Source organism: Antechinus flavipes, chromosome 3 (genome assembly GCF_016432865.1).
Source record: "Antechinus flavipes isolate AdamAnt ecotype Samford, QLD, Australia chromosome 3, AdamAnt_v2, whole genome shotgun sequence".
NCBI lineage: Eukaryota > Metazoa > Chordata > Mammalia > Dasyuromorphia > Dasyuridae > Antechinus > Antechinus flavipes.
In genome coordinates, this window is record NC_067400.1 from 468,908,865 (window position 1) to 468,923,945 (window position 15,081).

A 15,081-nucleotide genomic window follows, 5' to 3' on the forward strand; every position below is an offset into this window, starting at 1 on the left:
ATGAAGAGATTTATTGGGATTTATTTCATATAGTCTCAATTTTTATGAAGAAGCAGACTTGGTGAGTAGCCATAAATGTGGATTATAGGGATAGATGGTTGGTCATGAAAACAGTGAATAAAATGTTTAGATCAGTTGTTAGGGAACAGATAAGGAGTTGGTGATGGTAGAATAGAAAGATGACTGAGTGGCAGAGGGTCAGTTGAAATTATTTATGCCCTATTAATTTAGTGGGAGAAATCAGACTGATTTGTTTTTTTAAATAATATCTTTTTATTTTCAAAATATATGCAAAGATATTTTCAACATTCACCCTTGCAAAACCTTGTGTTCCAAATTTTTCTACCTCTCTTCCTCCTACCCCCTCCTCTAGACAGCAATTAATCCAATATACGTCAAACGTGCAATTCTTCTATGTATATTTCCACAATTATCATGCTGCACAAGAAAAATCAGATCAAAAAGGAAAACAAAAATGAGAAAGAAAACAAAAAGCAAGCAAACAACAACGAAAAAGTGAAAATACTATGTTTTGACCCACATTCAGTTCCCATAATCATCTCTCTGGATGCAGATAGGTCTCTCCATCACAACTTTATTGGAATTAGCCTGAATCACCTCATTGATGAAAAGAGCCATTTTCCTTGGAATTGATCATCACATAATTTTGCTGTTGCTGTGTACAGACTTCTCTGAAATAATCCTGCTGATCATTTTTTATAGAACAATAATATTCCATAACATTCATATATCATATCTTATTCAGCCATTCTCCAACTGATGGACATCCACTCAGTTTCTAGTTCCTTGCCACTACAAAAATGGCTGACACAAACATTTTCATTCATGTGGGTCCCTTTCTCTTCTTTAAGATCTTTTTGTGATATAAGCCCAGTAGAAACACTGGTGGATCAAAGAATATGCACAGTTTGATAACTTTTTGAGCATAGTTCCAAATTGCTCTCCAGAATGGTTGTATCTTTTCACAACTCCACAAAGTATTAGTATCCCAGTTTTCCCACATCCCCTCCAACATTTATCATTATCTTTTCCTGTCATTTTAGCCAATCTGAGAGGTATGTAGTGGTATCATTTCTCTGATCAATAGTGATTTAGAGCATTTTTTCATATGACTAGAAATGGTTTTAATTTCATTATCTGAAAATTGTCTGTTCGTATTTTTTGACCATTTATTAATTGAAGGATGGCATGTATTCTTGTAAATTTGAGGCCGTTCTCTATATATTATAGAAAAGAGGCCTTTATCAGAACACTTGGATTTAAAATTTTTTTCTCAATTTTCTGCTTTCCTTCTAATCTTGTCTACATTAGTTTTGTTTGTACAAAACCTTTTAACTTAATATAATCAAAATTATCCACTCTGCATTTTATAACGTACTCTAGTTCTTCTTTGGCCACAAATTCCTTCCTTTTCCACAGATTTGAGAAGTAGACTATCTTTTGTTCTACTAATTTTCTTATAATATCACTCTAAAAATCTAAATTATGAACCTATTTTGACCTTAACTTGGTATAGAGTGTTAGATGCTGGTCAATGCCTAATTTCTGCCATACTATTTTCCAATTTTTCCAGAAATTTTTGTCAAAAATTGAGTCCTTATCCTAGAAGCTGTTTTCTTTGGGTTTATCAAACACTAGATTACTATATTCATTGATTATTTGTCTTGTGAACCTAACATATTCCATTGATAAACTACTCTATTTCTTAGGGAGTTCCAAATAGTTTTGATGACCATTGCTTTATAATATAGTTTTAGGAATAGCACAGCTAGACCATTTTTTATTTAATTTTATTTATTAATTCCCTTGAAATTCTTGACCTTTTATTCTTCCAGATGAACTTTGTTATATATATTTTTTCTAGCTCTGTAAAGTAATTTCTTGGCAGTTTGAGTGCTATGGCACTGAATAAGTAGATTAATATAGGTAGAATTGTCATTTTTATTATATTAGCTAGGCCTACTCATGGACACTTTGTATTCTTCCAATTGTTTAGATCTGACTTTATTTGTGTGGAAAGTGTTTTGTAATTGTGTTTATATAGTTCCTGACTTTGTTTTGGCAAGGAGACTCCCAAATATTTTATATCATTTACAGTTATTTTAAATGGAGTTTCTCTTTGTATCTCTTGCTGCTGGACTTCATCAGTAATATATAGAAATGATGACTTTATGTGGATTTATTTCATATCTTGCAATTTTGCTTACGTGAATTGTTTCTAGTAGTTTTTAAATTGTTTCTCTAAGCTTTTGTAAGTATACTATCCTATCATCTGCAAAGAGTGGTAATGTTGTTTCCTCACTACCTACTCTAATTCCTTCAATGTCTTTTTCTATTCTTATTACCAAAGCTAACATTTCTAATACAATATTGAATAGTAATGTTCATAGAAGGCAACTTTGTTTTATCCCTGACCTTACTGAAATGCTTCTAGTTTATCCCTATTACATATTTGTTGATGGTTTTAAATAGATGCTACTGATCATTAAAAAAAATCATTTATACATATGCTCTGCATCCTATGCTCTCTAGTGTTTTTAACAGGAATGGGTGATGGATTTTCTCAAATGCTTTTTCTGCATCTATTGAGATAATCATATGATTTCTGTTATTTTGTTTACTGATATAGTCAATTACGTTAATAATTTTCCTAATATTGAACCAGTCTTCCATTTCTGCTATAAATCCTATTTGGTCATGTGTATTATCCTGGTCATAACTTGCTGTAATCTCTTTGCTAATATTTTATTTAAGATTTTTGCATCAATATTCATTAGGGAAATTGGTCTATAACTTTCTCTGTTTTGGTCCAACATGGTTTAGGTATCAGCACCATATCTGTGTCATAAAAGGAATTTTGTAGGTCTCCTTTCCCCCCTATTTTTCCAAATTGTTTGCATAGTATTGGAATTAATTGTTTCTTAAATGTTTGGTAGAATTCATTTGTGAACACATCTGGCCCTAGAGATTTTTTCTTAGGGAGCTGATTAATAGCTTGTTCATTTTTTTTTTCTAAAATGAGACTATATAAGTTATTTCCTTTTCTGTTAATCTGGGCAATCTATATTTTTGTAAGTATTCATTTCACTTAGATTATAAGATTTATTGGCATACAGTTGGGAAGAATAGCTCCTAATTATTGCTCTAATTTCCTCTTCACTGATGGAAAGTTCACCTTTTTCATTTTTGATAATAGCAGTTTGATTTTCTTCTTTCCTTTTTCTAATCAAATTAACTAAAGGTTTATCATTTTTTTGTTTTTTAAAAAACAAATCTTAATTTTATTAGTTCAATAGTTTTCTTACTTTCAGTTTTATTAATCTCCTCCTTTATTTTCAGAATTTCAAATTTGATATTTAATTAGGGGTTTTTAATTTGTTTTTTTCTAGTGTTTTTAATTGCATGCCCAATTCATTTATCTTTTCTCTCTGTGTTTTATGCAAGTAAACATCTAGAAATATAAAACTTCCTCTAAGAACTTCTTTGGATGCATCACATAAATGTTGCTATATTGTCTCATTATTGTCATTTTCTTGGATGAAATTACCGATTGTCTATGATTTGTTGTTTCACCCACTCATTCTTTAGAATTAGAGTATTTAGTTTCCAACTAATTTTTGGTCTATTTTCCCCTACCCCTTTATTACATGTAATTTTTATTGTATCATCCTTTGAAAAAGGTGCATTTATTACTTCTGCCTTTCTGCATTTGATTTTGAGGTTTTTATGCCCTAATACATGGTCAATTTTTGTTTAGGTTCCATGTACCACTGAGAAAAAAAAAAGTATATTCCTTTCTATCCCCTTTCAATTTTCTCCAAAGGTCTATCATAGCTAGCTTTTATAAAATTCTATATACCTCCATAACTTCATTCTTATTTATTTTGTTGTTTAATTTATCTAGTTCTGATAGAGCCACCTTGAGTTCCCCCACTTGTATAGTTTTGCTATTTCCTCAAGCAGCTCTCTTAACTTCTTTAGCAATTTGGATGCTATAAGACTTGATGCATGTATGTTTAGTATTGATAGTACTTCATTATCTATAGTTTTTTTTTTTTTAAGCACAACATAGTAGTCTTCCTTATCTCTTTTAATTAGGTCTATTTTGCTTTTGTTTAGTCTGAGATCAGAATCACTACTCTTGTTTTTTACTTCAGCTTAAGCATAATAGATTCTGCTGAAGCCTTTTACCTTTACTCTGTATGTATCATTCTGCTTTAAATATGTTATAAGCAACATATTGTAGGATTCTGGCTTTTAATTCGATGTTCTACCTGCTTACATTTTATGGGAGAGTTCATTCCATTCACATTCACAGTTAAAATGACTAATTCTGTGTTTCCTGCCGATTTATTTCCCCAAGTTACACTTTTCTCTTTCCTTTCATCCTTTCTCTCCTCCCTAATGTTTTGCTTCTGATCACCACCTCCCTTAATGTGCTCTCCTCTTTTACAGTCTCTCCCCCTCTCTTATCCCTTTCATCTTCTATTTCTGTTCTCCCTTCTATTAGCCTCCCCCTTTGCTTTTCCCATTCTCCTCCTACTTTCCTATATGATGAAACAAGTTTCTCTATGAACCTAAAGATGTCTGATATTCTCTCTTTGAGCCAAATCCACGAGATTAAGGTTCACATAATGCTCTCCCCTTTTCCCTTTTCCCCTCAATTCTAATAGTTTTTTTTTTTTTGGCCTCTTCATGTGATATAGTTTACCCAATTTTATTTCCCCTTTCCTCTTCTTCTAGTATAATCCCTTTTCTGCCCCTAGCTTCTTTTTCATATTATTGCAATAAAGTCAAATTATACCCACACCCTCTAAGTATACTCCTAACAAAGATACAGTCTTAAGAGTTAAACATATCATCTTACCATAGAAGGATTTAAGTATTTTACTTTTTTAAAACATAGTTTTTTTTTCATTCCTTTATTACTTTTTTATGCTTTTCTTGAGTTTTGTATTTGAAGATGAAATTTTCAGTTCAGTTCTGGTCTTTTCTTCAAAAATAAATGCAAATCCTCTATTTCATTAAATGCCCATCTTTTTTCCCTGAAAGACAATGTTTAATTTTGCTGAATAGTTGATTCTTGGCTGCACTCAAAGCTGCTTTCTCCTCTGGAATATCATATTCCAGACCCTTCAGTCTTTTAAAGTAGAAGCTGCTAGGGCCTGGATAATCCTGATTATAACTCCTCAATATTTGAATTATTTCTTTCTGGCTGCTTGCAGTATTTTCTCCTTGATCTAATAATTCTGAAATTTAGTTATAATATTCCTTGGATTTTTCATTTTGGGGTCTCTTTTAGGAGATGATCAGGGATTCTTTCAATGGCTATTTTATCCCCAAGTTTTAGGACATCAGGTCAGTTTTCCTTGATGATTTTTTTGAATAATATTGTGTAGGCTCTTTTTTTCCTTGTAGTTTTCAGATAGTCCAATAATTTTTAGATTGTCTCTCCTAGATCTGTTTTCCAGGTCAATTGTCTTTCCAATGAGGTATTTTATATTTTCTCCTATTTTTTCATTGTTTTGGTTTTGTTTACTGATTCTTGATGTCTCATTGAGTCATTCACTTTCATTTGTTCAGTTCTAATATTTTCTTCAGTTAGGTTTTTTTTTTTAACCTCCTTTTTCATTTGGCCAGTTGAACTTTTAAATGAATTTTTTTTTCCATTTCACAAATTTTATTTTTTAGAAAATTGTTTTCTATTTCCATTTCATGAATTCTGTTTTTCAAGGAGTTGTTTTCTTTGTCCATTTTGTCAAATCTATTTTTAGGGAGTGATTTTATTCAGACATTTTCTGTGTTTCCTTTTTTAGAGCTCTAATTTCCTTTCCCTATTTTTCTAACTATTTTTTAAGATCCTTTTTGAATTCTTTCAAAAGAGCCTTTTGAGTTGGAGAGCAACTCATATCACCCTTTGAGGCTTCATTTTTTGCCTTCAATGTCCTCAGGATTTGAGGTCTGTTTTCCCCTGTCCCCATGATAGCTATCTATGATCAGAATTCTTTTGTTTTTTTGCTCCTTTTTAAAGGTTGAGGTCTGCTTTTAGGGAAAGGGGAGATTGGCCCAAGCTTTCTCTATAGGCGACAGTGACTTTATGTTTCCCTGGAGTCAGTGGTGCAGCTTCTTTCCAGTACATGGACAAGTCCTGCTTGTTTTGCTGGGGTTCAGGGACTCACTCTTGGCTTTCTGTGATTGTGTTGGAGAAGTTCCAACTAGTCTGCTGATCCATTGGCTTCTGCACCAGGACAAAGTAGCCAATACCATTGTATTTTGGCTAAGAGCCTTCAAGTAGATTGTCCTGGTGCACAGAGGCCTCTCTGTCCTGGATCTCCCTGTTCTTTGCCTATGCTGGGCTGCCTCCTTCCCCTTCCACCCCCACCTAATTGAGATAGAGCTTTCCTGAAGTTCTTCCAAACTATTTTCTGCTGGAAATTTATTCCACTTCAAATATTTGTGGGTTCTATAACTCTAAAACTTGTTCAGAAACTTGATCTGGTATTGATTTTGAGGGAAGCCAGGAAAAGCTGAGACAGAGACCTGTCTTCTCTCCACTTTCTTGTGATTTGTTGCTTTCATGATACCATGAAGACATTTTACCTTAGAGTTCAAGAGAGAATTTTTAATTTGGGTGCTTTGGTCTCTGCTTTCATGAGTTTTCTCCAAAGGTATATTTTGACAGTCCAAATATAGGAAGCCTCATAGGCTTGGTAGGCAGCTTCAATTTGAGATTTCTAATTCTTGTTGTCCTTCATGCTTGAAGAGGAAATGAAAATGATATTATTATGTCAGAGTCAATGTACAGTGTGTTCAGCTGTGGCTGATCAGACCAATATGAGCTCAGAAGGTTCTGTCATGTCTCAGATATGAATAGTCCAAATGAATATTTGTAGTGGAGATTTCTAAATTTGTGTACATCACTTTTTTTGAACTACTTATATTCTGTTTTGGTCATAGAGCACAGCACCTTCTTTGCTTTGGATATGTCATGTTGGCTGGTAGTCCTGTGACAACATCTCCCATGTCTCACAATCAATTCTAAAGTTCTTTGGAGAAACCTTGACAGTCGCTTTTGAGAAGAAAGAGTAACGTTTCTTCTGATCTCTGGGTGAGTCTTCCCTTGTGTGAGTTCTCTATGAAATTATCTTTTAAGCAAAGTATATTTGGTATTTGAATATTGTGACCAATCCATCAAAGTTGCCCTCTATACAATAAAGTTTGATTTGTTGGCAGTTCAGCTTGAGAAAGGTCATCAGTGTCCAACACCTTATCTTGCCAGATATTCAGAATCTTAAGACATTTCAAATTGAAATGATTCAATTTCCTGACATGGTGCCCATATACTGTCCAGATTTCACAGATATGCAATATTGAGATGACCATTATGGCTCTGTAGACTTTCAGTTTCATAGGTAACCTAATACATCTTCTGTCCCACTCTGTCCTTTGGAACTTCCCAAAGGTTTCCAGGAGTCAGAGGGAAGGAATCCTCACTACAATACACTGTTCTCTGTTTGGAGATCTCCAGGGATAGGAAACATACTAGCTGAGGCAGTCCATTCCACTTTTGGAGACCTATATGTTTTATTGAGCTTTTCCTTATCTGCTGACATCTACCTTTGCAAATTCTCCCCAGTGTTTTTAGTTTTGCCTTCAGGAGCTAAGGAGACCAAATCAGAATTCCTCTTCCATTTGATGATCTTTCAAGTATATAAAGACAGCTTCCTTAAAGCTTTTCTCCCCAGGCTAAAAATCCCCAGCTATTTTTATTTATTCCTATAAACAATGGTTTTTAGTCATCTTGTTATCCTCTGAATAGTTTCTGTTCTTTTGAGGTTCTTTCCAAAATGTGATGTCCAGAATTCAATTCACTTCACAATATACATTTAATAAGAACTTACTATATACTCAGCACTACACTAAGAACTGAACATGCTACTTAATTTTATTTGAGAAAGGGATATTAATAGGATTACCATCTCTTTCAATATTTTGAATGTTTCTGTTATTTTAGCCTAAAACCACATTATCTTTTTTGGACATGTGGCTATACTATTGGCATCAATATGAATTGAGTTTACTGTCTACTAAAATCTTCATGTTTTCCCTCCTCATTTAAAAAACAAACTAGAACAAAACAAAAGCTACTATCTAGCCATGCTTCTGTCCTGGATCGATGCAGTTGATTCTTTGACCACTCACTTGTAAGAATGGACTTATCTAATCCTGTATTAACTGGGCCTCCAATTTGTCCTCCCCTTTCTTGGTTGCTTTCAGGACAATGGTATTTAAGGCATAGCTCAATCTGCCATAAACTTAAGCTTACAACCCCCCATTTTCACTGTCTCTTTCTTCATTGAGCCAGAATAAATCATGTGACATCATAATACAAAGGAAAGAATATTGACTTGACTCAGAATGCAGTATATATAAAAAGGAATTAAATTAAGCAGTAATAGTCACCCCATCAGTTTTCCAAACTATCATCCCCAAAACCTTCAGCAGCAGGATAGTGTTAAGTCTGCTCGTTCTACTTTGTTCAGTACAAGACCACTATGACATATCTCTCTTGACTGTCTTTCTGACTCTGGAACTTCCTCAGTGATTGACAAGTTTTCAGTGTGGAATATACTGCTTCATGCTAGCCCCTTCTCCAACTTTAAATTTCCTCAGGGCTTCCCTTTGAGGGAATGGCACACCGCTCTATCCCACTTTGATAACATGTCATAGGAGGTAAAAGCCAATCACACAATCAAGAAGAGTTGAACTCAAGTCTTTCCATTGACACATACTGACTTTTTTTTCTGAGGCAATTGGGGTTAATTGACTTGCCCAGGGTCACATAGGCAGGAAGTGTTAAGTGTCTGAGGCCAGATTTGAACTCAGCTCCTCCTGACTTCAGGGCTAGTGCTCTATCCGCTGCACCAACTAGCTTCCCTCTAACACATACTGATTTTAAGGTGCTAGGAAAGGGCTGTAAAAAGAGACCTGTTCCTGGATCCTAAATCCCTGCTCCTCAGAATATACTACATTTTAGTGTGGACAACTTCCATTCCTAGAAGGCTTTACATCTTTCCACAGGTATGGTGAAACACTGCAGACTTTATTTCTTCCCCTTGGAAAAAGGGAGAGGGGTGCCTACTATTTCCCGCCTTCTATGGGGATCCCTAGTACCAGTATGTTTTAGACCCTACTGAAAGACAATTCCACCAGCTAGAGATAGAAACATTTATTTTCTTTTCCTCTCTTTGGCTCCATTGCCCTGGTCTCTAGCCCAAGTGTTGTCCCACTGGGATTTCCTATCCTCTTTTCAAGCCAGGTACTCTAAAAATTGCTAAGCTCTGCAAAGGCTCAGAGGGAGATCTAATTCCCAAAGAGAACATGCTGTTTGATTTTCCCCATACATTTACCCTTTATCCCTACTAAATTTAATCTTAATAGATTTGGCTCTGATTCTAGCCTGTTGAGATCTTTTTGGATCCTGTCTGATGTTGATGCCATCTGTAAATTTGATAAATATGCCATCTATGTTTTCATCCAAGGTATTGATAAAAGCTGAACATCATAGGACCAAGGACAGAATACTGGGGCATTTCTTTAGAGACTTCTCTTTAGGTTTTTATTTATTCATTAATCATTATTATATGAGCCTAGTTATTCATTTAATTCCAAATTTACTTAAATATGTTTTTAACACTTCCCTGGGCAGTTCCTTAAAAGACAGTCCTGTGATTTTTTGTGCTACATAAGTGGAAGGAGATATGATTACTGATTGACTGAGAGGATGCTGAGTGTGACAGCTGGATAGTCATGTAAGGGAGATGAAGGCAGACTCAATTTGAGAAAATATGTCTAGGAAAATCAATCAAAGAAGAGGCATAGCCCTTAACTTACTTTCACTAGCTTAGTTTCTTACCATCAAATGCAAGTTATATAAAATATCATCATAAATAGAAATTATCAAGTTAACCGTTCATATCCATTATCTCATCAGAAATTTCACCCAGCTATTGACTTTTCTTCTACCTCATTATCTGATCTGTTTTGACTCCACAAAAGTCACCTTGTCCCCTATGTGGATACCCTCTCCCAACCCCACTCTTTCAGGCTTTATATCTTCTCTTTCTGTGTTGTGTCTTCCTTCCCTTGGCCTCCACCATTAAAATGTAAGCTCCATGAGAGTAGAGGCCATCTTCTTTTTGTATTACTAGCACTTAGCACAGTGTCTAGCACATAGTAAATGCTTAATAAATGCTTTATCTAACCTAGGCTATCCAAGTAGAATAGTAAGCTAAAATTGAATAATTTATACAGATTAGAATATAGCAAATAAAAACAAGAATAAATGAGCTCTTTAACTGAAAGATAATATCTTGGCTAAATCTGGAGAAATCCAGTCTTCACAAAGGGAGTCTACTCTCAGAAGTTTCCACAGTTGTAAGTCTTAGAAGTCAAAGTATATGATGAGCCCTAGCTTCTCTTCTATGTCCAAGAACTTCGGCCTGCTATTTCACTATTTACACCTTGTCTATTCCTGCCTGACTGCCTTCTTGAAGATACCAATATCACTATATAGGTAAATATAAAATAACACTCAGCCAATGAAAAATCTCTTCTCTTTCCCTCCTCTTCTTCCTCCTCCTCCTCCTCTTCATCCTCCTCCTCCTCCTTCTCTTCCTCCTTCTCTTCCTCTTCCTCTTCCTTTTCCTCTTTCTCCTCCTCTTTTTTCTCCTCCTCCTCCTTCTTCTCTCCCCTCCTGCTCCCTTTTCCTCCTTTTCTCTCTCCCTCTTCCTCTTCCTCTCCTCTCTATTTCCCTCTCCTTTTCTCTCTCCCTCTCCCTCTGTTTGTCTCTGTCTCTTTCCCTCCTTCCCTCCCTCCTCTCCCTTTCTCCTTCTGTCTCTGTCTTTCTCTTTCTCTATCTCTGTCTCGGTCTCTCAGTCTCTCTCTCTCTGTGTCTCTGTCTCTGTCTCTCAGTCTCTCTCTGTCTGTCTCTCTGTTTCTCTCTCTCTCTCTCTCCCTCTTTCTGTCTTTGTCTTTCTATCTCTTTCTGTCTCTCTCTCTTCCCCTCTCTCCTTCCCTCCCCTCTCTCTTTCTCCCTGTATCTCTGTTTCTCTGTTTCTTCCCCACTTATATAGCACACAGGTATCATGGCTATCTTTTATTAGACTTCCCAGTGAATCCCAGATATATATAGTTATGCCTTACATATTGTGAGGATTATGGGGCATGGTGCCCCATGATCTGGAAAGTCCATGTAAAATTTTTCCTAGCACCTTAAAATCAGTATGTGTTAGAGGGAAGCTAGTTGGTGCAGCGAATAGAGCACTAGCCCTGAAGTCAGGAGGAGCTGAGTTCAAATCTGGCCTCAGACACTTAACACTTCCTGCCTATGTGACCTGGGCAAGTCAATTAACCCCAATTGCCTCAGAAAAAAAAGTCAGTATGTGTCAATGGAAAGACTTGAGTTCAACTCTTCTTGATTGTGTGGCTTTTACCTCCTATGACATGTTATCAAAGTGGGATAGAGTGGTGTGCTGAGCAGGATTGTTCATATATTCCTATTTGCCCTTTCTCCTATTGCTGACTTACTGCTCAGATGGGTTTCCCAATATTAGGCTTCTTCTTTGCTTTTGGAAATTGTATCAACTGATCTATAGTTTTCTTTCTTTTAGGCTCTGAGCTTCCAGGCAGAGATATTGCTTTTGGCAAAAACCTTGTTTTAGATCTCTCTCTCTTCTCTGGGGATGTTTCTCCCTTAATTGTCTCTTCCCAGCTGAATTCCTAGTAAGTGCAGCCAGATTAGCAATGCCAGTGGTTAACATTGCTTATATTAGTGAAGTAAACACTTAAAATTCAGAAAGGTAAACAGACTTTCTCTATGCCCAGAGAAAGATCTCAGGTTCCTATAAAAGATCCCAAGGAGAAAAAGGAGATCCAGGACAGGGTGGGAGATCAGGAACACAACTATACTCTCCTTGATTAATCTAAACAAGTCACACTCAGTCATCATAGATCATAGGGGTAGAGCTGGAAAAAACCTTAGTGACCATCTAGTTCAACCCCTTCATTTTACAGAGGAGGAAGCTGAAAGCTGATAAGGTTAAATGGTTTGCCCAAAGTCACATCAGTAGTAAGCATCAAAGCTGAGATTTGAGCTTAGGTCCTTTGATTCCAAAATCAGTTTTTCCCCCCATTGTATCATGCTACTCTCTGTCCTGGCTGCCTCTTCCTAAATTAAAGCTCTCAAAGCTCTCTGAAACTCCTTCTGGTTTTGCATTCTCTAATTCCATGTGTGTGAGTAGGATCTGGGTTTTTTTCTGACACTTAATTTTCTCTCTCCAGATTTCTATAGTTCATGTAAGGGCATGCTCTATTATTATTGTCCTTATTCCCTTTCGGTAATTAAGTTCTGAATTTTCAATGACCAACTCATTTTTGCATTACCTTTTTTCTCTTTTAATTAATTTTTGTTTTTCAATTACCAAGCATTAATTTTCTCTCCCTACCATCTCTACTTCCACTGAAAACAAAACAAACAGAACACTTCTAACAAATAAGCATAGATAAGAAAAATAAATTTCTACCAAAAAATAAGTATCTTGTTCTGTATATTTAGTCTATTACCTCTCTATCAGGAGGTGAGTGACATTCTTCAGCAATATTCCACTTGAATCATAGTTGATCACTGTATTGACCTTTTCCTGTTTAAAAAGAAAAGGAATTGAAGCTAGATTGGCATGATGTCTCCATGACAATCACAAAAGTAGCTTTTAGTAGTCATTTTCTTCTCTTTCTAAATGGTCACAAATTATCTTTCTAATAATAGTCTAGATTTTGCCAGGAATTTAATGGAAATTCATGACATTCTATATTTCAAAAAAATTTGGTTTCTATCTTTTTTTGAAAATTGAAATGGCACTTATTTCCAGAACTGTGAGTCCTTAGAATCATAGACCTAGAACCAGAAGAACCCTCAGAAGTCATCTAGTTCAACCCATTAATTTTATAGATCAGGAAACTGAGACCCAGTAGGTAAAAATGATTTTCTTCCTGATCACATAGATAGTGAGAATCAGAGGATTTGAGCACAGAGCAATGTTTTTTCCAGCTGTACTACTCTGCTAACTTTTGCCAGGTTTTCATGCTTTTTTAGGTGATCATGACTGGTATTTCATTGATTACATTTGCCAGTTTTTCTGTTGCCTACAATGGGCATACTTTGGTTCTCATTACTTGAATTTGAAAGTAACTAGTTACTTTTCAGTGATCACTTCAGTTATCTTTGTCTTCAACTTCTCATTAAACATTTTAAAATTTGTCTCTTCCAGTACAAAGATTATTTTTCTTGGTAGAGAAAAAAAACAACGCAATTTTTGAGTAATCTTGCCTTATTTATGTTGTCTATTATCATCATTTCAACTCACATAAGCAGTATCTGTGTCTTTTTTGAGTTTCTTCTCACCTAAAACATAGTTTTAAAAGACTATTTTTTGTCCTTAGCATTTATCACTAGTCTCAAATTGTTTTGATATTTAGTATTCATGATATTATTTTTATTTTTACTGTGATTTTAAAAATTCATCCTTGGTTACCAACCTTTGCTTCTATCTTCTATACACATAATTTAAAAAAATTGAGGTTGGTCACTGAATTTTCTGTGAATTCGTATTATTATCTTTCTACAGATTCTCTTTTCCCATCAGTGGATTCAATTGTGTAGTCAGAGGTACATTGCTTGGGAGTTTCTTCTTCTTCTTGGATGAATCTTTTCTTTTTTATTAAAACTTTTTATTTTTAAAACATATGCATAGATAATTTTCAACATTTACTCTTGTAAAACCTTGTGTTCCAAATTTTGTTCCCTCCCTTCCCCCTCCTCCCTCTGCTAGATGGCAAGTAATCCAATATAGGTTAACCATGTGCAATTCTTCTAGAAATATTTACACAATTATCACACTGCATAAGAAAAATCAAATCAAAAAAGGAAAAAAAATGAGAAAGAAAAAAAGCAAGCAAACAAGAAAAAAAACAAAATGGTGAAAATATTTTTATTTGATTTACATTTAATCCCCACAGTCTTTTCTCTGAATGCAGATGGTTCTCTCCATCACAAGTCTATTGAATTGGTCTGAATCACCTCATTATTGAAAAGACCCATCAGAATTGATCATTGTATAATCTTGTTGCTGTGTACAATGTTCTCTTGGTAGCATCAATTCATGCAAATCTCTCCAAGTGTCTCTGAAATCATCCTTCTGGTGGTTTCTTACAGAACAATAATATTCCATAACATTCATATGCTATAATTTATTTAGCTATTCCCTAATTAATGGGCATCTACTCATTTTCCAGTTTATTGCCCCCATGAAAAGGGCTGCTATAAACATTTTTGCACATGTGGGTCCTTTTCTCTTTTTAAAATCTCTTTGGGATACAGACCCAGTAGAGACACTGCTAGATTAAAGGGAATGCACAGTTTGATAGTCCTTTGGGCATAATGGATGAATCTTTTCTATGGTATTTTTGACTTGTCTAACCTACTATTTTCATCATCTCTTTGGAATATATGGAATGACAAAATGTATTATGACATAGCATATTTTCTTCCCACTGACTCTTCCTGGTTTTTGCCTATTTGCTATCTCCCTATCTATCTTTATCTTGCACTGTCCTTTTTCCCTTCTCTACTAGCTATCTTTTTTTGGAGGGAGCACAGAGCTCTTGCATTTCATGAAATTTCTAGAAACTCTATTCAGAAATAAGATACCAAGAAGGCAGAGGACAGTGACTTGCTCAGAAGCAAAATGGTCCCCTGACACCTTCCTGTCAGAATCTTAAGAGTTATAAAGGGAAGTTAGAAATGGTCTAGACCAACTCATATGGGAACTAAAATATCCTCTTAAACATCTGGCAAATGAACACTTAGCCTTTGCTGGAAGATCTCCCATGATGGGGAACCCATTATTTCCCAAGGCAGGCCACTCTTCCTTTGGAATGCTCTGATCTAAAAATATCCCCTATGAATATGAAATAGAATTTCATATTATATGAATAGATTTA